This window comes from Parasteatoda tepidariorum, chromosome 1 (assembly GCF_982258835.1).
Source record: "Parasteatoda tepidariorum strain Cologne lab strain chromosome 1, Ptep-v5.0, whole genome shotgun sequence".
Classification (NCBI taxonomy): domain Eukaryota; kingdom Metazoa; phylum Arthropoda; class Arachnida; order Araneae; family Theridiidae; genus Parasteatoda; species Parasteatoda tepidariorum.
In genome coordinates this window covers 97,123,596-97,149,645 of record NC_141755.1, presented here as the reverse complement: position 1 = coordinate 97,149,645, position 26,050 = coordinate 97,123,596, and the positions used below count along the sequence as shown (strand labels likewise).

Sequence of the window (26,050 nt, the reverse complement as noted above, 5' to 3'; positions counted from 1 at the left end):
CTCAGATTTAATCAGCTCTGTTAAAAAAAAATTTAATCCATACAATATATTCATGCGAAAAATTATAATTTCATATTCATATTAAAGAACTTAGAAATTTCTTCTTTTGTTTTCAGACGACATTTGTGTAATCGTACTGTTTTTCGTAAAATGAAAAATACAATTGATTTGGCTGCACTCTCGTCTCAAAACAGCTTTCTGTTGTGATTAAAAGATTAAAATAACATTTTTATTTAGAATTTATATTAGTTGATTAAACTCATAAAAATGGCTAGTTTGCTGACGAATATTTTCTATCCTAGAACAAAAAAAATTGGGACATTTTTTTAATAAAAAGTCACATTCAGTTTATTTATTTATTTAATTATTTTTGTAACAAAATGAATGGCCAAACTGTTATACTAACATGTTTAAAGCTCAAATTCAAATTTTAAATTCAAACTCATAAAAATGAAGAAAGATATATATTGCAATGTTCATTACTATCCGCATCGGTTAAGTATAATATCGGAAACTTTGAGCAGCGTTTTCTCTAAATAATGTTTTCTATACTCAGCGGTCTGTCCAGACATTTTGTGAAAGGCCCTGTTTTTGTAAAATTGTGGAAAAAAAAAGACTCATAATTTGCGAATGTAAAATAAGCGTTAAGTCACATTCTTTCAACCGAGGTCCTGCTATTGAGAATTTGTGCAAATACGGGTCCTGTTATTGCAAAAATTGCTGAAAACCTTTTCAAGAACTTTTTAAATTGCAAATAGATACAGGATTCTGCTCAACAATTGCTGCTACTAAATTAGAGGCGCAACATACAAATATTTGGTATTTAGCCTATACTGCTAAACACGGAATATTTATTTCGGACATTTTTCATCTACAAAAATTAGGTATTAGTGGCTATGTTCAATGTTGCCAGGGACTACAATACCACTTTATATCTATGAATGTTGCTTTTCATCTACAAAATTTAGGTATTAGTGATTATGTTCAATGTTGCCAAGGACTACAATCCCTCTCTATATCTATGAATGTTGCTTTTCATCTACAAAAATTAGGTATTAGTGGCTATGTTCAATGTTGTCAGGGACTACAATCCCCCTCTATATCTATGAATGTTGCTTTTCATCTACAAAAATTAGGTATTAGTGGCTATGTTCAATGTTGCCAGGGACTACAATACCTCTTTATATCTATGAATGTTGCTTTTCATCTACAAAAATTAGGTATTAGTGATTATGTTCAATGCTGCCAAGGACTACAATCCCTCTCTATATCTATGAATGTTGCTTTTCATCTACAAAAATTAGGTATTAGTGGCTATGTTCAATGTTGTCAGGGACTACAATACCTCTTTATATCTATGAATGTTGCTTTTCATCTACAAAAATTAGGTATTAGTGGCTATGTTCAATGTTGTCAGGGACTACAATCCCCCTCTATATCTATGAATGTTGCTTTTCATCTACAAAAATTAGGTATTAATGGCTATGTTCAACGTTGTCAGGGACTACAATCCCTCTCTATATCTATGAATGTTGCTTTTCATCTACAAAAATTAGGTATTAGTGGCTATGTTCAATGTTGTCAGGGACTACAATCCCCCTCTATATCTATGAATGTTGCTTTTCATCTACAAAAATTAGGTATTAGTGGCTATGTTCAATGTTGTCAGGGACTACAATCCCCCTCTATATCTATGAATGTTGCTTTCATCTACAAAAATTAGGTATTAGTGGCTATGTTCAATGTTGTCAGGGACTACAATCCCTCTCTATATCTATGAATGTTGCTTTTCATCTACAAAAATTAGGTATTAGTGGCTATGTTCAATGTTGCCAGGGACTACAATACCTCTTTATATCTATGAATGTTGCTTTTCATCTACAAAAATTAGGTATTAGTGACTATGTTCAATGTTGCCAGGGACTACAATCCCCCTCTATATCTATGAATGTTGCTTTTCATCTACAAAAAATAGGCATTGGTGGCTATGTTCAATGTTGCCAGGGACTACAATACCCCTCTACATCTATGAATGTTGCTTTTCATCTACAAAAATTAGGTATTATTAGTGACTATGTTCAGTGTTGCCAGGGACTACAATGCCCCTCTATATCTATGAATGTTGCTTTTCATCTACAAAAATTAGGTATTATTAGTGACTATGTTCAGTGTTGCCAGGGACTACAATGCCCCTCTATATCTATGAATGTTGCTTTTCATCTACAAAAATTAGGTATTATTAGTGACTATGTTCAGTGTTGCCAGGGACTACAATGCCCCTCTATATCTATGAATGTTGCTTTTCATCTACAAAAATTAAAGTTCGCCGCTAAAAATATGTATGTATGTTTTTAACTGTACAATAAGGGTATTTCTACCGCACTTACTCTGCCGTTATTATTCTGTTTTTAAAAGGAAAGGCTCGGGTGTTTATATTATTATATTACGAATCAATCGAGTTTACAAGTCCCTAAAGCCAACAATTGCAATCGTAGGGGTACGACAAGTGAAGCGACTAAGGGACATAGACCCCTTTAACATAAAAAAAAAACTAACATAGTAAAAGCAGGAATGAATAAAAAAAGTGCTGCTTACAATAAATAAAAAAATTTCTTCGTTCAGATCAATTCGAAAAGCGAGGACCGGTTTAAAATAAATAAATAAATAAATATCTCATATCGAGTCGCCCATTTGAAAATCGTGATTTTCTTAGTATCAATTCTTAAGGTACAAAGAAAGTCTGAGTGTAGTGATCCGAAGACAGTAGTTGAAGAAGGGGGGGTCAAAGGGTTCTCGGTACTTGAACTCGCCAGTTGACTTAGTTTTTGAAGCATATAAAATGTCTTTGTCCGAAAAATCTAAACAATGTTACGATTTCTTTGTGCGTAACATTATGGCATTTGTGTTTTGTTCCTTATGCAGCTGTTACTCAGTTACGTATTTAGAGTTTAGCCCTAGATAAAATGAAATTAATTAATTAGGTGCATAAAAATTAGAGCATTAGCAATAAAATAATAGAATTCGAATTTTTTTTTTTTTAACTTCTTGGAAAACTATAATTTAGTAAAAGTAATTTTTGTTACAAAATTAAGTAACGATCATTTCTATGAATTGGTATTGTTAAACCAAACAAAAAAAAATTTGAAAAATCAGAAAGTTGGCCATTTATTGGGATTCCAGATATGTTACTATATACTGAATAAATATATGTTAATACTGAATAAAATGTATTCCACTATCATTAACTCACAGCATTATCACATGATTTAACGATTTTTAGAGTTACCTTATTTATTTATTTTATTTTGCTTTGTGTATTAATTTCTTTATTTTTAAATAGACGGAGACATCGTGGTAAACATTCGGTAGTAATGACATTTCTTCTAGTAAAAGAAAAAATCATAATTCTGGTAAATAAAACCAAATATACGGTATTTAAACCATTCATTCGGTAATTTTGCCGTTCGCATGGAAACCATTTACCGGAAGTTCTAGTTTTAACAATTCTAGTTCTTATTACCACACATTTAGAACCAAATATAAAACTGAAAAGTAAATTTACCAAAAAAAAATTTTTTTTATAGCACGCTCTCTCCATGTTAAAATTACCATAGTCTACCATGTTTACCAAATTTTATCACATATTATATTTATTGTTTATTATACCATAATCATTACCAAAGTGCTTCGGTAAACATTGCCGATCTTTTTGGTGTTCCCATAGAGCCAGAAACCCAATAAAACCGTATTCTGGCAGTTATAACCCTACTGATTTTCTCACTGTACTATTGTGCTGAAAAATAAAACAAATTTTAGAACTTTTTTTTGTAGGTATTCTCAGTTTGATATTCGTTTTTGTAATTTCTTATGAAAGAGTTATAAACTCATTTAAAGACGCAATAGTTGATGTAAAAACATTATAATAGATCAGGTTTATTCAATATTTATTAGAGCAGTCAGAAATATAAAAACGCAAAAAATCTGTAAAAGGAGAAACATATCAAAACTGGTTGAGTAAATAACAGACAGGTTAAAGCCCTCGGGAATTTAAAAAAAAAAATCTGCAGTTCCATCTTTTACATAGTTTTTTTTCTTCTTCCTTTTTTCTATAGCTATAATCTGCGGTGTATTTCAGAGAAATCGGAGTGTGTTTGCTTTTGTTACTGAGACAATGTAGAAGAGGCCTGTTTTCACAAAGTAAACACAAAATCTCACAGAAGAATTAAAATTCGTTTATTTCACAGAACTTGAATCTATTTCAAATCAAAAAACTATGTATCGTTTAGTTCAAAGCAAGTCGTTAGAAAACATTGTTCTTTAATTAAATGATAATAAGTTTTAAAAAAATATAAAATGCTGAATGCATAAATCTTTATCAAAACTTAGCAATGAACTTATTACACTTTAACAGCCAAACCATACACATATATCTGTTAAAAACCCACTACGTTCTAATTTTAATAGTTTTCGTTATAAAGTAGAGATTTACGTAAATGTATGCATACATTACTTCGTAATAAATAAATAATTAATAATAATTGATTAAATAAATAATGAATTAATTAAATAATTAGACAAACAAATAGTTATAAATAATTAATCTTGATTAATTGATATTAATTAATTAATTTAATAAATAATATTTAAATTAAACCCGTTCGTAAAGTTGATTTATAACTGTTATTTTTTTTATTTAAAAAGAATGTAAAATTATAGTTAAAATAATAAAATAAGAAAGAAACTTATGAAAGAAATTAAGATATGACATAATGAGAATTTGCTTCTCATAAGAGAATTAATGGTCGAAAAAAATAAATGTAATAATATATAAAGACTTGCTTTGTAAGAAAAATATTTAAAAAGAATACCAAAATCTATAGTTTATTTGAAGCGAAAACATGCATACATAGGTTTAAATTAATTTAAAGCAGTTTAAGAAAAAGTAAGATAAGCAATTTCAAAAATTAAATATCGTTTTATTCTATTTTGAAATATCATTTCAATTTATTCCAAACGAAACCTCTAACTGAGTAATTTGATAAATCTCACTTCTTTTTACCCCCAAAAAAGACAAATTTATTCTTAAAAAAAGCAATAGAATAAAAAGTACCTTACGAACTACTAAATTAGAATTTCACTCGCTGCAATTATTTAAGTTATTTAATTTAAAACCGAAACGTATTTGAAATAATTAATGATCCCATCTTTCTGAAAAAAGGAAAAGATAAGAGAAAAAAGGAAAAGAAAAATCAGAAATATTTCAAAACACCGTAAGAAAATACGTTAAATAATTTCATAAAAGGAATAAAATTAAACACCATTAATTAAATCTCGCTGATCATTTAGAACAAAATATTTCTCTAATTATATATATTTGATTTGAGCTTTAATGTGTTTCGAATCCTGGTAAAAAAATTAATTTTTGGATAGATTTTATTTTTTAAATTTTTTAGCAATCATTGACGAAAAAATGAGAGATTTAAACAGAATCTTTTCTATCAGGAACATTTATTATATTTTTATATAATTTATTATTCAAAAAAGACATTTCGACAAAACATGTAAAAATTTAGGATAAAAATAATTACTTCTAAAAATAAGGATAATTAAAAAGAAAAAAAGTGAATGAAAAATAAAAAAATAAAAGTTAAAACAAATGAATTTGCACATTTTTTTATCAATTAATGTGTCAAATCATTGTCTATAATTTGTTTGTTTTTTATTATATATCTTGAAACAATTAATTTCAGTCTTTTATATTTTGATACTTAAAATTGGATGCAATAAATTAATTAAAAAGATTAAAATCAGCGATTTTAAATAATTAATTTTAAAAAAAAAATTCGCATCAAAACTTTACATTTGATAACAATACTTTTAAGATAAATTGTAATGCTTTCAAAAAGATTTTGCATAAGCAGATCAAAAATAGAATCTCTTTAAAGAAATAAAATAATTTAAAGGGTTTTGTAGAAGGACTGTCAAGTATATATATAATTAAGAAAGAAATAAAAGAAAAGAAAACTGCTATCATTTTCAAAGTTAGGTGATAAAAATAAAAAATTACAGAAATTATTTGACTTCCTGTATATCTGAAGTCATAACCTTCAGAAAGAATTTGCATATAAGATTTTTTGAAGGAACTAGAAACTGAAAAATGAACTAAAAACTGGATAAAATATTGCTAAAATATTGCTTATCACCTTTAAACTAAAAAAAAATATGAACTATAGATAGTAATAAACTAAAAATGGATAAATTAGAAACGAAATTCTGAATAAAATAAGGAACTAAAAACTAACTTATAAACTAAAGACTTGAAAAAAATGAGCTTAAAACTGAAATAAGGACACACTTGATATAGAAGGAATTCCAACCTAAAGGGTAGTAAGCAATTTTTCCAAATTTCTTTTTAAAAAAAAGTTCTTTTTCTGTCACCTTATTAAATGATGGAAAAAAAACTTAAATAAAAATTTAACTTGAATTTCCTCTTTGAATGCATCCTCTGTAACTTCCTAGTCACACTTGCAAAATGCAAGTCACCTGCGCGAAGTCACAGTTTCGTCGAAAGCCCTATTAAAACTGCTTTGTAGTGATTTCCCCGGAAGAATCGATAAGAGGGGAAATGAATTTTTTTTTTAAAAAAAGAAGAATAAAAAACAGTGTAGGGAATATAAAATCACTTTTCGTAAGGTAGAAACTGAGGGGGGAACAATATAGAAAAAGAACTCTATAGGTAAAATCGTGAAGGCAACTTAAAAAGGGAGCGTCTGGTAGCCATCTGCACGTTAAGCCTCCCAGCTGCTCTCTGACAATATCCCCGACAATGTGTTGACATAATGAAATCAAAGAGTTCATTTCGAATTTAACGGTTTCGTTCACAAACTTATCGCTGTACAAATTCACGGATCTGAATGGTTTTAACGAAGATTGCTAACAACTTTTACGAATTCAATTCTGACAAATACTGAAACAACTAGTAAAATACAGTGAATGTTTGAAAAACATGCATATATAGGGCTGCCAACTTTCAACGCTTTATGGAAAAATTTCTTCTATTGGTAGCTGAGTTTATTTTTTGATGTATGATTCTTTGTTTTGTAAATTTAATTTAAAGTTATTTTCCACACTCATTGCGCATAAATGATTAAAAAGCTCAGATGAAATGCTATTTTGTTTTGTTCAAGCACTATCATGGTGAGGCTTTTGAAATGTTGGTAGAGTTACCGAAAATTCCGAAAGCTGCAGTTTTCAACTGTCTAGAGCTCTATGAAATATTTTGCAAAAAACTTAATAGTTGGCCTCTCTGCATAAGATCATGTAAAGTTAAAATTTAAAAACACACAAATTTCACGACACAAAGACATGTAATGGTTCACTATAAGTACAGAACGTAAGGATGAATTATTCATAATACTAAGTATTTAAAAAATACGATTTCTAATGAAAAAAGAAATTTCGCAAGTCACTTGGGAAGAAAGTATGGTCAAAACTACCAGAATATGGTAAAATTTACCTAGTTCCTTTCTCTATGGGAACACTAAAATGCTTGATAATTCTTACCGAAGATTTTGGTAAATAATTTGATAAATGAGGTAAAATTTGGTAATTTTTACCGGGGTAGCTTGGAGTCTGGCATAAAAACCCTTTATTCTGTTAAATTTACTTTTCAGTTTTGTATTTTTTACTAAATGTGTGGAAATAAGAACTAAAATTTTGAAAACCAGAATTTGCAGAAAATCACTACCACATTAATGGCTTAAGTACCGTATAATTTAATTTTATCAACCTGAATTATGTTGGTTTTTTTTGTGAGAAATATCATTACTATACAGTATGGTAATTTTACCAGAATTTTTTTCTCCGAGTGGCGTTTCTGTATATTCTCAGATATTCTGTATATTCTGAAATTTACACTTATTTTTCGTAAGATATTATTTACATTAATTTTTGTACCGCTGTTTTTTTTTGTCAGGTTTAAAAAAAAACTATTTTAGTGGGAAATTAGTTAGAATTTTTATGCAGAAGGATAAGGCATCTATTTAACAATATACGGGCTCTATATTACCCATAGCATATCTTTTTTGACGTTTACTATATGACTGATATTAAATATATTCAGTGGAAGACCAAAAATAAATAATAGTGCATTATTGTTATGTAACTACGAGAAGTTTTCGTGGTTTTCTTCTCTGCGTATCTAAAAATTTTCTTATTTTTTAATCACTGTATTCATAAATTATTACAAAAAAAACGAACTTTTGCTCCTTACTTTACCTTTTTCAAATTAGCTTTTAATCTTCTGAAATGCTGCATTCTGAAGAGGTACAAAATTAATGAAACAAATGATTTTGTTGTGTGTTATTTTTTTTATTTTATTTTATCCGTCGTTGAACAGCTGACCCAATTTTGGGTTTACGACTAATAAAGTTCAACTCCGTAGCCTTGTAATTTTGAACCAATCCAGAAGACAAGGAAACTCCTGGATCAGTACCCCCAGAGGTATTGATTTGTTATGGGAACATGGAGGACTTTGCGATTTGACAGATTTAACGTGCATCAGTCACCATTTACTACACGGAGAGTCATCGGCCGGCGGAGATCGAACCCACGAACTCTTGGACATGGGCCTAGTGCCCTACCAACCAGGCTATCCTGGCCTTGTTGTGTAATATAAACGAATTTCAGGCATAATAACGCAATTAATCAATATAAAATAATAACTTATTATAACTCGATTCGTAATTCTAATTTCGCGAGCACACAAATAATATAATTTCTGCAAGAAATACATTATTTTGAAACTAAATTAAGCAGTTGTACAATATTCGACATTTAAAAATTACGGAAAACACTATGAGTCATTACGAAATCATGTCACATCACTTACGGTTTTATATAAAAACTATAGCTTAGATCAGAAACAAGGAACGTTTTTTTATTTTTTTTACATAAAACCTGCAACTTATTACAAATTCTAAAATGGAACAAATCTTATCCTTAGCATTTCATGGCGATCTCAAAAAAATATATATATCCGTGAGAAAGAAGAAAAAAAGTTAAAAACAAGAAAATGTTCAAATATCCAATACATGACTCACTTTTGGAATAATTATGATTTTCAATTTGTTGTGAAAGTTGTTTAAAATAGGAAGTTTTCAACAAAAAAAGTAAGAAATTCTTTCTAAAGTTTTAATTGCACTCTAAAGAATTAAAAAATTACTGCTTGAAATTTCGAATGACTCAAAAGCTTACAATTTGAAACCGCTGAGTGAACTAACAAACCACAAATTCCTCATAAGTTATTATGAAACAGGATGCTCTTAAGAAGAAAAGGTTAATTATTTTAAGATAATAAATCATCGTAATTTTTTCTCTCTATTCCCTTTGGAAAATTTTCAACAATTATTATTAATGTCGTAATTTTTAATTTTGAGTGCAACTCAAAAAACAAAGGAAAGTTAGAAATAGTTAAAAGTCTATGGCTACATTTCTAAATATACTACACTATAAAAAAATAAAAAAATTCACATCAAATTACTGTAAAAAGGACCAGCACTCAGGATATTGCTACTTTTTACCGTGGAATACATTTTTACCGGAACATGTTACGGAACAAAAAATCTGATATACCGTAATTTTTAATTACATTAATATCACTGAATTACTCTAATTAAACAAATATTACCTTAAAAATATAGTATAATATTTTACAGAAAAAAGGAATTTTTCGGTAAAATTATGGAATTTAAGGATAATGCACCCAAAGTGCCGGTACTTTATACTGTAATTTGAACCTGAATATTTCAGAGTGTAATCATCTTTAAGATAATTGTAAGTGGTGTTATTATAAAGTGAAGACAACAAAAAATCACAAATACTATATTTATTAAAACTTAGATGCATTTTAATGCAAAATGCTGCACGTTTTGCTATGATAGCGGGATGGGACATAACAAAGGCTTTAATCAATAATTAGGTTATAAGGTTTAGCAGAGTTAAATAGTATGTAAGTTAAAGCTAGATTTCAATAAATAATAAGGTTTTAATGCTTAGCTAAGCGTTAATAATGCATAATCAAAAATAATATATTTAATAAATTACAAATAATCAATCACAAATAATATATTTAAAAAATATTATTTGTGATTTTAACGTTTGCCTTCACTTAATCATAATACTAATAATTTAGCAATTATAGATATTTCAAGAGTTATCCGCTAGTCTAATAGGTGGATTATATTTGAGGAAAGAAAATATATTTTAGAGCTGAATTAAAAATTGTAATGTATTTCATAGCTTAGAACTTATAATGCAGCAAAAATTTAAAAAATTACTGAAAATTTCAACAGCAAAAACTTTTTTGTCTATAATATGCAAACTATATTTTACATTTTAAAAAATTAAAAATAGGTCACTTTAAATTGTTTATTTTAAAATAATAAATGAATAATAATATAAATAGTAATAAAATATGTTTTCATCATTTGAAAAAGTAAGTTTTTCATGACTAGTCATTCCGCTGATTTAGAAAAAACAATAAAATTTTTATTCGATAGGTACAAGTTTTATTTTGCAGATTTTAATTTATACATTAATTACAAACACTTTTCATTTTCGTTCCTTAGTAATTATCTTTTTTAAGCATATTGATAATCTTTTTTTTATTATTTTTTTCAATGACAGTAATAATGACGCAACATTTATGACAGTAAGAGGAAATAACGAATCGTTCAGTATTATTGTCAGATAAATTTTTCATTAAGTTCACTTCTTAGAATTTAATATTTATAAGACAGTGTAAAACATCTATAATAATCGAAATTTATACGATTAAGATAAACAGTTAAACATTCTTTAGTTACTAACAAAATACCATAGGCGTCGCGGGGGTGCTATTGAGGAGGGCGAAATTAAACACACGGCCGCAATAGTTCTCGAACATACGAAAAACAAATTCTTACATCTGCTAAATGTGTACAAAAAGATCTTTTTTTTATCGCTTTCTTGTTTTTAACTTTGATGAGTTTAATTCGATGATGATTTATGAACATTTTCGTTATTTGTCAGAAATATTTAGAGCTTTAAGAGATTTTTAATTATTGAGAGGGCCATGTACACACCGCCCTCCCGCCACAGATGCCCATACATAATACGCATTAGATAAACAAACAAAAAATAAACAAAAACTGATAGTTAAATGATGAAGTCAACAATTACAATTAAATCATTTAAAGTATCAACAATTTTAATTAAATTTACTTACGTCACCACGAAATTTTGTAAGTTTGCACAATTTTAAAACTTATAGCATGGATAGCAAAACTATCACGATTAATTTATTTTAATTTAGAACGTTTGTAACAAACAAAATTTTTATTCCAAAAATCGTAAATTTAAACAAATCAAATCAAGTTTTTGTATTCGAAATTATGTAAATTTAAAGCTACCGGTTTTTAATATGTAATATAAATTCAAATTCAAAAAAAATTATTTTAAGTTCAAGAAGAATTATTTTAAGTGTATTGAAGGGGGGAAATAACTTACCTAAAAAACTGCTTGATATTCTTGTCTTCCAAAAACAATTTTTTTCAAGAAAAGCTCTTTACTAAAACAGACAAAGTAAAGCATCCATCGGGAAGGAAAAGTTACTATCAACAAACAGAACACTAAAGCAGATTATGCCTACACAAATGTCAAACGATTTTCACTTGGATCGTCTGCTTCGATTGTTCTTTTTTTTTCCCACGTTTTCCATTTATTTCCCCAACATTAGGGGGAGGGATATACATAGAACTAAATCACTGGGAAATCGAATAATCTATGGAACGTTTATCAAGTTACTAGAAATCCGGGAGACGACCGGACACTTTAGAAATCATTCCGGCTAAGTGCTGTTTAGGGGGGAGTGGTTGAAAACTTTTCGGGATGAAGTTTCCTTTTTCAGTGCTTTAACCGGCGTCGACGGACGCTCTGATTCGAAGTCGCCGAACCAAAAACTCACAGGCGTTTTCTCATTTTCCCGGCAACTTTTGCGCATCGTGCGAGTTGATGTTCAAGTGTTGAGAGGAGAGGAGGGGGGAGAAGTCACGTGATTCTCTTTCTTTTCTTTTTAGCATCCCTTTCTGCTTTTTGTTTTTTTGGCGGGAGAAAGTTCTGTTTATAATATTCATTAAAAAAAAGAAGGTAAAAGGCTAAAAGAAAAGCCACTGGATTGATTGGCTTTCTTAAGAGTACAGTAAATATTATTTTTCATGTCTGCCAATAAAAAATATTATAAAAAAAGTGCCCCAAATAAAAATATTTGCAAACTATTTCAGGAATTTTTTTGTCTTAAAATATAAGGGGAATAATATTAAACCTTTTGAATTCATTAATTTGCTTAAAGGAATTCCAGGACATTAAAATCTTACTAATTCTGAGTTGTACTTCATAAATTTGTAATAATATTTTTCAGGAATTTCTACCAGCTTAGTAATACAGCTTAGCTACCAGCTTAGTTCGTATTAAGCATACACTTAATACGAACTCAAAAAATTATTTAATAGTGTAAATAGACCCCGACAATCATTCATGGTCATTCTGTTTAGTAGAATCTGGTTCACACAATCTAGTTACGCAAATATGGTTTAGTTTAACTCAAATGAGACGACGACCACAAAGTCGAGTTTGTTCCAATGCTTAATAATCCAGAAGATTGTTTGCCTTCTGAATATTACACAAAGTTATAAGATTGCGGAGTGGAACAATGATATAGTACATGTTGTTCAAGAGAGGTGATAAAATTAAATGAACTGTACAGATAATAAAATTAAATGAACTGTACAGACAATGGAATTAAATGAACTGTAAAGATAATAAAAAATATATATGAACATAAATATTTTTCAATCTACAGATCGGATTTTCATTTTTTTTTTAATTTCATTTCAGTTCAATCGTAATGGTTTAAAATAGACTCTTTAAATATTTGATTTCGTAACTTAATTCATAAGCCTATGAATTAAGCTACGAATATACCACCTATGAATTAAACAACGAAATCATATTTCTGAAACTAATAACGTGAATCAACTATTGCAATCAATTGTGAAATACATCTATTCCTACACTGTAAGAAATTCTGGATAAAATTACAGTATAAAGTACCGACTCTTTGAATGCATCATCCGCAAAATCCATATTTTCCCTAAAATATTATACTGTAAATTTTACGGTAAAATTTATTTAATTAGAGTGATTCAGAGAGTTTACGGAAATTATCACTGTAAAAATTGCGGAATAACAGATTTTTGATAAGTAACATGCTCCGAAAAAATGGATTTTATCGTTATTTGGTGTGGAATTTTTAACGGTGTGAATAAAAACTTGTAACACAATTTTTTTCATTAACTATTTATTATTTTTTTCATTATTTAATTTACAAATGGCTGAACACTTCTGCATTCAAAGGTATTGAACTGTTTTGAATTTTAATATCTAATGCAAATAAAAGATTGGGTAAAATCTTTTTGAACAATCGATAAACAAGTAGTATTTGAATACAACTAAATTGAATTTGAATTGAACGTTTCAAATGTTAATATGAAAGCCGTTCTTTTGTTAGAACGGACGGAAATTCTCTGCTGGAATAAAAATATGACTGAAGAATGCAGTGACTGTAAAGAGTTAAGACAGTTTTGATTCGAAAAGTGTTTTCACCCTTTTGTTATTTGATAAAAATGTCTGAAATCATTTCATTCTCTGGATTCAAGGACTCATCAAGATTTTTCAGTTAATTGAACTTTAAGTTAATAGCATATTAAAAAATAGAGAATAAAGATTTCTTTGTTTTGCTATTTATTTTATTATTTTTCTTGAAAAGTTATTCGCCTTTAAAAAAACTTGTTTCTTTAGAAACAAAAATCTCTCTTTGTTTCCATAAAACAACAACTTGTTTATTTTTATTGGGTCGCAACAACAGTTTCGAATTTAAGTTGAGTACATTCTCATGTTGAAGAAGTGCTTTAGTTTTAACAATATTTTTTTTTAAAAATGAACTGCTTTTTTTTAACTGTTCTGCGCGTACGACTTACAATCACTTCGACTAAAAAAATAAAAGAGAAAACGCAGATAGTTTAGAATTAGTTAAATCCTGCACGAAAGATTTCATTTAGATATTCAATTACGAAATATTTATCACAGCAACAATATTTACTACGATAAAATAAAACGGTTCACGTCTAAGTTATTTGACTTTTCATAGAGAACATGCACGGCGAAGAGAACTATGGTAAAAGTGGCGTACTGTATTGTAATGATCATTGAGGAAGAAAAAACAATATAATTCTGGTAAATAAAACCAAAGTATACTGTATTTAATATAGTGTACTGTACAATTCATTTGGGAATTTTTCCGCTCATATGGTAATGGTTTTCTCGAATTCCTGGTTTTTAAAATTATATTTCTTATTACCACACATTCCGTTAAAAATACAAAACCGAAAAGTAAATTTAACCGAATAAATGGTTTTTATGTTATGCTCTAAAGTATTATGATAAAATTACCAAATTTTATCACAGATAATAAAACCACATTTTATTGTTAATTTTGAAAAAATAATTATCTAAGCACTACGGTAAAACTTATCGAGTTTTTTGGTGCTCCTATATAGTCAGAAACACGGTAAATTCTCCTCTTTCCTGGTAGTTTTGACCATACTTTTTTTCAGTGTACAATTATGTAATGTGTCCTTCAAGTTCTGGTAAATATAGAAGCAACTACGGTTTTCAAGAGTAATAATTAAAGCATAACATTACTCCCACCTAAAATTGAATTTAGTTTATTATGGTTCATATTGTTTTCACTTTCCTAATTATTTTAACCAATAAAAATGTTAGCGAACATTTTTCAACTCATTCAGACAAATTAACTGGTATTAATTTATTTAATACCATAGAATGATTAAACATTATAAGTATTACATAGGCCGGGATAGCCTGGTCGGTAGGGCGCTGGGCCCATGTCCGAGAGTTCGTGGGTTTGAACCCCGCCGGCCGAAGACTCCACGTGTAGTAATGTGACTAATGCACGTTAAATCTGTCGAGTCGCAAAAGTCCTCCATGTTCCCATATCAAATCGATACCTCTGGGGGTACTGGATTGGAGATCGATCGTTCTCTGATTCAGTCAAAATTACGATTTGTGAATGAATGAATGGATGTATGAATGGGTCCGCCCTATAAACGGGTGCGACGTATGGTGTGGCAGAAGTCAAATTCTTGGCCATAGATAGCACCACTGAAAAACAAGAAACGCAGGTTTGCCCGTATGGCAAGTGGCATTAGAAACAACAACAACAATGTATTTAATACCATACAATTAAGCATTATAAGTATTACATTAAAGAAATTATGATATTATGAGTTTTCTTCTCATATAAATGCTAATTCGAAACCCCCTAATGGATAAGTCTATATGATTTCATTCATGTTAAGGATCCCAAAAATATAGATGAAAGATACCTAAACCAAAAATACATTGAAAGACTGTATAAGGCCTGCACTGACCTCAGTGATGGCATAAAATATTCTCATGGGTCAGGAGTTAGAGCCTAATTACCATCAGACTTACCAGCCTTTTGAGATTTACATCTTTGTCTTCACGATGCAACAAAAATACGAATAAGCTTGATTCATAAAATAAATTTTAAAAAAGTTGGGTTTTTTTTTTTCATATTTAATCAAAGAGCTTCTATGTTTTCATTGACAGCACATAAATAAAGTGATCAAAATTGATGGAAGAAAGGAATTTATTTTCAGTTTATGAACTGAAATACTTCACTTAAAATCTGCAATTTTAACTGTTTTTCGACTGTGATTAACGAAAAATATAATGTGTCGAACATAATATAATACCTCGATGCATTTAGCTAAAGTTTGCAGCTATTTTAACTAAATTTATTTTTTCAATTTTTTTCAAAATGATGAAAATTTTAATGAAACATGTACTAATGCTTTTTTGATTACTTTTCAGTAATCAAAATTGAAAATTGTAATACAAGCATTAATTTCTATTTCATAAAATATATTTTGAATTCACATTAAAATTTTATTTTTTACAGAATTGTCTGAAATAAAACTAAATTTTGAATTTCAGATATTCAACAGCACTGTTTCATTGCCTAACAGTACTGTTTTTTCTTTATTAAAATGTTTCCTAACTCACGGAAAAGGTGCCCGCATCCATTGAGAAAACGGATGTGGGATTAATCCGTGAGATCAGAACTATGGCTTTTCCCACTACACAACCCCTCACCCCTGATTGAAGAGAAAAGTGACCTCCCGCCTAAGGGTGGTGCTCTCTCAAAATCACAGCGGGAAATCTTACACAAAAGAATCTCTTTAAGGTCTCCATATTTATTTATCCGTGTTCTGTCATTGATATTCCCGCAAAGAAAGAACTCATGGAGAGAAGTTGAGTTTTATTTTGAAGCGATGAATTGTCGGACATGCAGATGTTTTTTCACATTATAGGCATCCGACTTTTAGGATGGAATAAGGAATCCGGCAGTATTTTTATTTTATTTTATTTTTTTTTCATTTTATTATCAGCCTTGAAAAGCTGGTCCATATTACCTTATCATTTTTAACTCAACACAGAAGGCAGAGGAACTCTTGTATTAATTATTTTATTTTATAACCGTCGTTGAACAACCGACCCAATTTTATGTGTTTACAACTACCAATGTTCAACTCTGTAGCCTTGAACCCAATCCAGAAGACAAGAGAACTACTGGATCGAGTATTGGGAGAAATTTGCCTTCGTGGAGGACTTTTTGATGGAGTTAACCGCATTTGCATTACATGGAGAGGAAGACCATGAGAACCTCCCACGGTTAGCCTGACGCCAAGGGGATTCTAATCCATGATCCGTCTACCACTGAGGATATTTCAAGTCAGCACTGTGGTCAGCGCTAGCCCGATGCGGAATTCGTATCGACTGGGATTCGAACCCAGTTCGCCTCATTGGAGGGCGAACGCTCTATCCCCTGAGCCATCGCGGCTCTTGTATTAGTTATTGGAAGAAACTCACCTTCATGGAGGACGTTTTTAGTAAACCTGAAACCAATCGTCAAGTTTTTGCCATCTTCGATTTTAGGTAGCACATAAACGTTTTTTCTACCGCAAAGATATTTTGTAATTCTATAAATAGTTCAATGTTTTATACACAGTACAACTGGAGGTCAAAAGGTCAGGGAGTTAAGATTTACTTGGGAGATAAGATTTGACAGTTTAGTGTGGGCAAAGCTTTATTTTTTAATTTGACCCATGGTATTCTAATTGAACATAACATTACTCTGCACACATTGATAGGATTGAAAATTTGGTGACGCACCACCAAATCCTGTATTCGTACCACCGAATCTTGATTTCCCACGGTTAACCCGAAGGCAAGGAGAATCTAATACATGATCTGGCTATTACTAGAATTATTTTTCGTCGGAATTGTTTTTGGTGCAAGACCAGAGCATTATTCGTGACCAAGATATCGCCTGGATTCGAGCTTGGACCGCCTCATTTGGGGGCGAGTGTTTTTTCTCCTGGGCCATCCGATCTACAATATGTCGGTATTAATTATCGAAGAATAATTCTTCTTTAATCGTCGTTATACTATCTTCGATCCATATCGCCATTTTTTTTCTCATCTTACCATTATAATTTAATATTCACCACCATATGGTAACATTATCTGGATCAAAGCTGTATTATACACGCTCTAAAATTCCACAATCAAAGCATATTTTCCAAGGTCACTTGCTTTTTCTTAGAAAAAAAATTTCCCTTAAATATTCAGCAACAATTATGATCATCTTCTTCCCTTTGTGAGAAAAGCACGCTACTGCGAGTACAATTAGTATTTCCACCCAACAAAACGAAAAAAAATTTATTATTCAAGGTTCGGTTTCAACCTTTTTAGCGCATTTTTCGGCATCGTAACAACCAATTTCGGAACAAGAAAAATAAAATTATAAACTACGAAATGGCATCAGGTCCATCATCGGTCCTGCATCGTAATGGTGTAGCATGTCATGGAAGTTGGCCACTTAATGGAAAAGTGTCGGTAGGACAGTTTATCTAGGAAGAGGTGGAAAGGGGGGGGGAGTGGAATAAATTTTATGGCGGGGTTGTCGTCGTCACAAATCACTCTCTCGCGTGTTATGATGTCCTAGCAGACGGGAAGGAGTAAAGCTTAAACTTGCTTCTAAAAGAATGTTTCACGGTTATGATCGTTTGGCATTTGTTCATTTTAATCTGCAGTCAGAAGTTGCGACACTCATCTAATTACTCTGACCTAAATTTAGGACAGCAGTGGTAGGGATGTGTAACAGAATGTTTAATCAAAGTATAAATATCAGTTTATGAAACGGTGTTTTCAGTTCTGTGATTTAGAAGACAGCTCATCATGTTAAGTTGATTTGCCAAGTTTAAATACGAGTTAGTAAATGAAATGGATAGTTTGTGTTAACTATGTATAAATAAGTAAGCTGAGTTTCATGTGTTCAACACAAAAATAAATTTATGATTAATTTTCTTTGCAAATGCTTTACTTAAAATAATATCAGCTCATTCATGAATTTTTTTAGCTTCGAAAAATTTCAAAGCTTACAAGAATTGAGTCTGAATCTATTTACATAAAAATTGTAATTAGTTGTACATATTTTTTTAGCCATTCACCTCTCTTTAATTTTTTAGGTGTCTGCAAGGAGAATAATCTTTCATATCAGCACCCATCAATTACCTAGGCGTTAATTTCTGATTTACCAGATTCTTGTATTTGAAACAATTAAAAAAAAATACGACACAGAAGACGAACCTCATGGCAAGCTGGGGACGAGGTTGTCTTTTTAGATGAGAAACTTTTTGTTCGGATGAGTTATTTTGTTTTTCGTTCAAATTAGTTGATTTTGGTCATTATTGATTAGATCCGTATCACAAAAAATCGCTCCTTAAATTTAAACGCATCTTTATTTGACAAACTTTATTTGACAAGAAAACTTTCGTCGCTTTTTATTGATAAAGGAATAAAAATTTCTGCCGAAGCCTTTAAAAAAGGCACTTAATTTTTTTTTTTCTCTCTAAATTTGCAACTATGCACTGTAAGAAATTTCGGATATTTGGGTGCATCAACCGTAAAATCCATTTTTAACGTAAAATATTATGCCTTAATTTTTACAGTAATATTTATTTAATTATAGAGTGATTCAATGATTTTGAGGTAATTATTACCGTAAAAATTACAGTGTATCAGATTTTTTTGTTTCGTTGCATGTTCTGATAAAAACTGTCTTTTAGGTAAAAAAAAGTACCGGCACCATGAGTGCCGGTACTTTTAACAGTAATTTGGCATAGAATTTTGTACAGTGTACGCAGAAACGAATATTATAGCTGTCAACAAAATGGTGTTTTATCACCCATACCTGAAATCCGCAAATTTTAGGTTAAATTGTTTGCTTTTTTAAAAAAAATTGCTTTCTAACCCAAAAACCAAGTATTTTAACACGGAAAAACGTGCAAAGAAACCGTATGCTTTCACTTTCAGTGAATCTTGTCACCAAAATACTGTCGGACACTCTATTTATTACGATTACACCTCTGTTTTGCTAATGAAGCAGATTTTGAAGAGTTCAACATTTAAATTGAAATAGTCATTGGAAAAATTGCTGTAAATAGATAGCTGATTATCCAAGATACTTTTAAAATAATCCATGTTTTAAGAATTTAATTATAGTTTCTCCCTTTAATAAAGATTATAAATCTTAACTGCTCACTCAAAAATCAAAGAACGTTATTAGAAGCTACGGTATGTAATGTAGCACCAAATAACTTTTAATTTATTGGAGTTACATTGCATACTCTGGAAAACTAAATTGAAACGAAGCATATTTGGAAGACAGGGGCATCTTTGAACTACTTAATTTTTATCCTTGAAATTAATATTATTGTTTAGATATAAGTATGAACACGTCATTGTTCATCTAAAGCTATAAGTTTAATTAAGTTCAATCATTTTCTAGCATGCTTAAATGTTGAATCCAGAAAAAACTTTGTATCCCTTTGTTTCTCTAAAACTCTTTGAATCTAAAATTTTTAAAATAATGTTTAAAGATCTAAAATCAATTTTACCTATATAGTTTAAATTCTTTCATGAATAGTTATGAACTGGTAGTTTTTATTTATTGTTCTCATTTTAATAAATTTTTCCCTATAATGTTGTACAGTTGTTCTTGATGGAACTAAAATAAATGTATGTGAAAAGCTGTAGCCTTTGATTATTCAGAAGCATAAAGTAAATCGATATCAATGTAATTTATACATTTAGTCAATGAAACATTTTAGTCAATGTAAACATTTAGTCAATGAAATTTTAAAGAAAATCGTAAATACTTTAGCTAACTAATTTTTGAAATAATCTGTTCCTCTATCGTTTTAGCTTATTTTTATTTTATTTATTTATTTTATTTACTTTTTGAAAATTAAAGCCTTATATTGTAGCATTATACAATGAAGGGACTTTAAAAACACAATCAGGTTCATTTTCAACATATTTTTGTAAGCATTTTCAAAAACATTCATTTTTATTTTTTATTGCAGCTAATGTAAAGACGCGATCGTATCTTCCACCTTTTTACAAGAAAAAAAAAGAGGAAGTTTTCCGAAATAAAAGAAGACATGAGGAGTGCAGTTAAAAAGCTACACTATAGCACAAAATAGCAGGGTATCTAACGCGCATATGCACATCATGGGGCCCTATTGAAGTAAAATATTTAAATTTTTAAAAGTTTCATAATTTTTTTACATTCAGAAATTCTTCAATTTTACTTTTGCAAGTAAAAAAAACATGAAAGTATTTTTAATACAATGCTTAATTTACTCTGTTTAAATTTAAATATGAAAAATAATGTATTTTTCGAAAAATTGTACTAAGGTGCTCTAGCCCAGTGTTTCCCAAAGTGGTCCATATGGACCCCCAGGGGTCCGTGGTACCATTCAGGGAGTCCGTGAAAAATAAAAACTGATTTAGGGGTCCCTGAACAACGTCAGGGGGTCCGCGTGAGGTTTAATATGAAATAATAAAATTGTGATTGGTTTTTATTATTATGGAAATTAAGATAAATAAAATGGTAGCGATTTTTACGTTTTAAGTAAACTATAAATAAAAGTGAGTGCTTATAATTATTAACAGTGGTTTGTTACAAATTAAACAGTTGATTTACAAATTTTCTTATATCTTTTGTTCCCTTTTTAAGAGATAACAGTATGAATGAGTCGAAGAAAAAACGCTGAAAATACAGTGTTGAATATTTGAAGTATGTCTTTATTTCTTCATCTGGAAATACCTATGCCTAATAACCTAACTTAATAACCTAGAATACTTAATACTAACATAATAATACCTAACTTTACATATGTGTCTCCTATGTAATAAAACTGTAACAAGTGAGTCAATGAAACATTCTAAGCTTCACGAACAATTGATTAAAACCCATAGTGACAAAAAAGATAAAGATTTAACTATTTTTCAAACAGTCAAAGAAAAATATCTGAAAACACCGTCACTGCAACAACTTATAGGGACACCATCTAAACGAGGTGATGATGGATTGCATGTTTCTCATAGTTTCGCATGTTTCTATATATTACATGATTGCAAAGTCCAGAAAGCCTCACACTAGTGAAGAGCTTATTTTACTAGCTCTGTAAGTGAGATAATACTCACCGGGTTGCACAAACCAGCTTTTAACATTGTGAAAAGAATTCCACGGAGTAATAATAATGTACAAAGAAGGATTGACAAAATATCTCAGTGTCTAGAAAATTCTTTATACGAATACTCAAAAATATCTGAATTTTCTATACAGCTTGACGAGTCCACTTATCTAGGAAACGAAGCTTTTACTTTTAGTTTATGTAAGATTTGTAAAAGAATAAAAATTTTACCAAGAATTGTTATTTGCTAAATGTTTGGAAAGCGATACGAAAGGTGAAACGCTATTGACTGAATTAAAAGCTATACCCTTGACTAATATCATTTCTGTAGCTACTGACGGTGCTCCGGCAATGGTAGGAAGATACCGAGGTTTTCTGGTTAACTTAAAGCGAGTGTATTTTCAGTACATTAGCCAAACTTAACGAAACTAATTGGAAACTACAAGATAAACAATTAAATTTAATCAAAACTAAAATCGTAAAACTGCTTTTGTTGCAAAACTTTTTCTGTATAAACAAAACTTGGGAAGAAGATATTGTTCTCTCAGTTTCAGTGCCGTAATGAACCTCATCACAAAAAAAAAATAATAATAATAATAAATAAATGATTAGAAATTAGTGCTCACAGGCATTGAGCCGGATATAAATACACTCTTAAAATCTCATCACGTTCATCCAAGTCATTAATTTTTTTATTTTATTTATTTTATTTTAAACAAAGGATATAATTTCAATAAATAGTTCTTTAAAAAAAGGTTTTTTTTAATTTGCAATTTTTATACCGTACATATATGCAGTTTTTCCCTTGGGGGTCTGTGGGCAAGTTTTGACTATAAAAAGGGGTCCATGGGTCAAAAAAGTTTGGGAACCACTGCTCTAGCCTATATCATAGGTACTCAACCTTTGAAAACTTCGTAATTCGCTTCTCCCTCGTACTCTTTTCGAAATAAAAACGCCAATTCTACATTTTACCTCCGTATGACGCTGTAAACAGTTACATCTTGTGGCACATTCCCAGATAACGTTATAAGATTGATTTTAAAGTAGCAGCAATCATAAAAGTAGCAACAATCTTTATCACAAAATCCCCAAAAAAGTTTTTTTTCAAATGATCAGCAAATAAATCATACAAGCTTGAAACAATGTTAAATTTAACTATGCTAGTTTACGCGCAATGCGGTTCGCATTAAGCTTGCATAAACAGCCATTTTACATCGAAATCGAATCTGAAAACACTTACCGTTGTTAAGAAGCGATGAACTGGATCATTTATTTGAAAACGATAATAAGTTAAAAGCGATGAACTATATCATTTATTTGAAAACGACAATAAATTAAAAAGCGATGGGTGATCTAGTTACGCCACTGATGTTTTTTCTGTTTTGTTCTTTGGTATGATGTTCTTTTTTGTTAGCACTGCTGTGTTTAAAATAATTAAAAGTTGTTAAGTTTTTTAACGTTGTTATTGGCAGTTTTTTTTAAAAAAATCGAGTTGTTTTTTAACCAGTTCTAGTTCGTGTTTTAACAATTTTTCGTGTTTTAACAAAAATTTAGCATTTGAGAACCTAGGCAAAGGAGGGGGGGGGAGGTCAAAAGCAAAGTTTGCAGTAAAAGAACTAATATTTTTCAATAAAGGTTTATGCCTGCCTTTATTCAATCTTTAAAAATATAAGATTGGCATTGTAAGATTTCTGCTTTAGAGGAATAATGTTTAATCTGTCAACCTTATTGTGTTAGTCTAAAGATAATCACAAATACAACGTTTGACATAAGGTTGCTTGCTATATGGGTTGCCACTTTACAACTCTTAGACACCACTTTTATAGTTATACCTTCAATTGTCAAAAAGATTTAAGAGTGGTTACAGACTTTTGTGTGCACCATTTATATGCATATATTTGTACACATATACATATATTTGTGCATATATGTGTATATATATATCGTTTAATGAACCAAATGCAATCTGAGATAGATCTGATCTATATTCAATGGATTAATTCTATTAACTATTAGGTGGACCGGAAAGTAATGTCGTTTCGGTGCATCTGATGTTTGTTATCAAGTTTATTATTTTTAATCAATCATGTATTCATACTCGTTTGCATCAACCTTTCAATGCAAGATCGAAAATGAATCGAAATGGATCGAAAAAAATGAATTGGTTTTTATGATTAGCGAATATGTAATGCTTCGAAACAACATTAATTTCCGGTCCACATAATATATATTAATGTATGTATATTAAATAAATGTATATATATATATATATATATATATATATTTATATAATATTCAATTATATGTATAAATTAACTATGAATAATATTATAATAAAACCATATTATAAAACCATTCGACATCTGTTTGAAAGAGAAACTATTTTTTCGAATGAAGTTTAATTAAATAAATTGAATTTACATATTTGCTTGACTTTAGGTTCTGTCGGATTCATCCGACTTGCGTTTATTAATTATTCAAATATCTATCAACAACTAAACCCGACTCTTTTCCAATTGTTTAATGAACCTTGCTATGAAGCTAAAACATTTATATATTTTTTTAGCGCCAAATGGCGACTGTTGGCTCAGCTGCCGCTACCAAAGCACTCATTCGCCCCTTCATCCCAAGTGCAAACAAAGGGATAAAATCAGAAATGTGTGCATAAAACATTAGCCATTTAAAAATTAATTAGACGACTCCTGGATTATAGAGTTAGAAAGTCGAGTAACTGCAACGGCACTTACTTTTTAATTAAAATGGTAGAATAATATTGGCGGAATGGAGTCCCACAATGAGTCAGAGGATTTAGTTCCATTCGGATTTGGAACTTTATTTTTGTTAAAAAGTTCCTTTCTAAAAATCTACAACATTGTATTAAGATTGTTTAAATGTTTTTTCTTGTTTCTGAGTTTGACAGAATAGTTAACGTTATTTTGATAATGTTTGAATAGGGATTTTGACTATTTTGCATATCAAATATTATTCCACTGAATTGTGGAGTTTTCTTCCATTTAGCGCCGAAGAATAAACTTAAATGAAACCAACTTTTATCTGAGAACTTTATTTGCTTCATGCCAAATAGCATATTCAAAAAGTGGTATTTTATTTTTATATTGAACGACTGAAACTATTTCTTCGTTTCTATAAAGCATTGATGTCTTAACTTAGTTTTTCTTTTTTAATATTTTTAGCACATTTTTTATTAATTGTATAGATGTTAGGTTAGAAACTTTGTTGTATCGTTTATAAAAAATCGCGTTTAATAATTATATTAATCAATAGGATTTATTTGTAACTTTAGAGCAAATCATTGACATTTTAAAATGGTTTTACGATTAAAATTTTTTTTTAGTTCATTATTATTAGTTTCTGAACTCATTTTAAACTGGAAACTATGCCAGGCATCTAACAAAAGATGGAATTTAATTTGTATATTCAACAGCAGGAGCTAATTCTAGCCATAAAGTTAAACATTGACATTTCGAATTGACCTATGACAGTTAAACATTGATATTTCGAAAAGACATTTCATTTGACATATTTTTCATGCATTCAGTTTCTTTATTTTTATTATTATTATAAGTTTATAAACCTGTAAACTTATAATAGTTTATAAATATTGTACGATAAAAATGGATTTTATGTTAAAATGGATTCCACGGATAAAGCAACTAAAGTGCCGGTTCTTTATACTGTAATTACAGTTTATGCATTTGATGACTAAATTTCTAAACGATTGGCTATCGATTGAAACACTAAACGTTCGACAATTTGACTAACTATTGAAAGACTAAACTATTATAAATAACGACTGTTGAGTTTAAAAACGTCGTATAAAGAAAGTATTCATTCAATTCTTTAATTATTAAATCATTCGTGACCGATGGGGAATCAAATACTCCAAACTGACCGACTTTGCTAATATACTAAATCAACGTTTTAATAATTAATCACGTTTAATAATTAATTTTAATACTTCTTTGCCCAATTCAGGACATTCAGAAAAATTAATTAAAATCAAGTGCGAACAATCACTATTACAATAACCGGCAGGGACTTTTGCACGAAAGATCATTCGGGGCACGTGTCCAGGTCCCCCAACTTGTGAAGTGCCCCACTTTAAATAACGTAAGAAGAATAAATATCTTTTAATAATTAATTTGGCCTTTAACTTATAAGTTCTGATAAATCTTTTTTTTTTCATACCATGATGTCAACTTTCATGCTAGCATGTTAAAATACGAAATACGTACATTTATTGTGAGTTGCTTTAATTTCATAAAATTATTATTATCTCA

General features: G+C 29.7%; 1 protein-coding gene across 2 annotated transcripts in view; it reads right to left on the bottom strand.

Annotated features, from left to right (window-relative positions):
- LOC107436484 (CD109 antigen) overlaps positions 1-12,089 on the bottom strand; it is a 142,897-nt gene extending 130,808 nt beyond the window's left edge. For both annotated transcript variants that reach the window (XM_071179413.2, XM_071179417.2), the window contains exon 1: positions 11,548-12,089. The gene's annotated coding sequence lies outside the window, so the exon portion shown is untranslated. The remainder of the gene's footprint in view (positions 1-11,547) is intronic.
- Between the last annotated feature and the right edge of the window lie 13,961 nt (positions 12,090-26,050).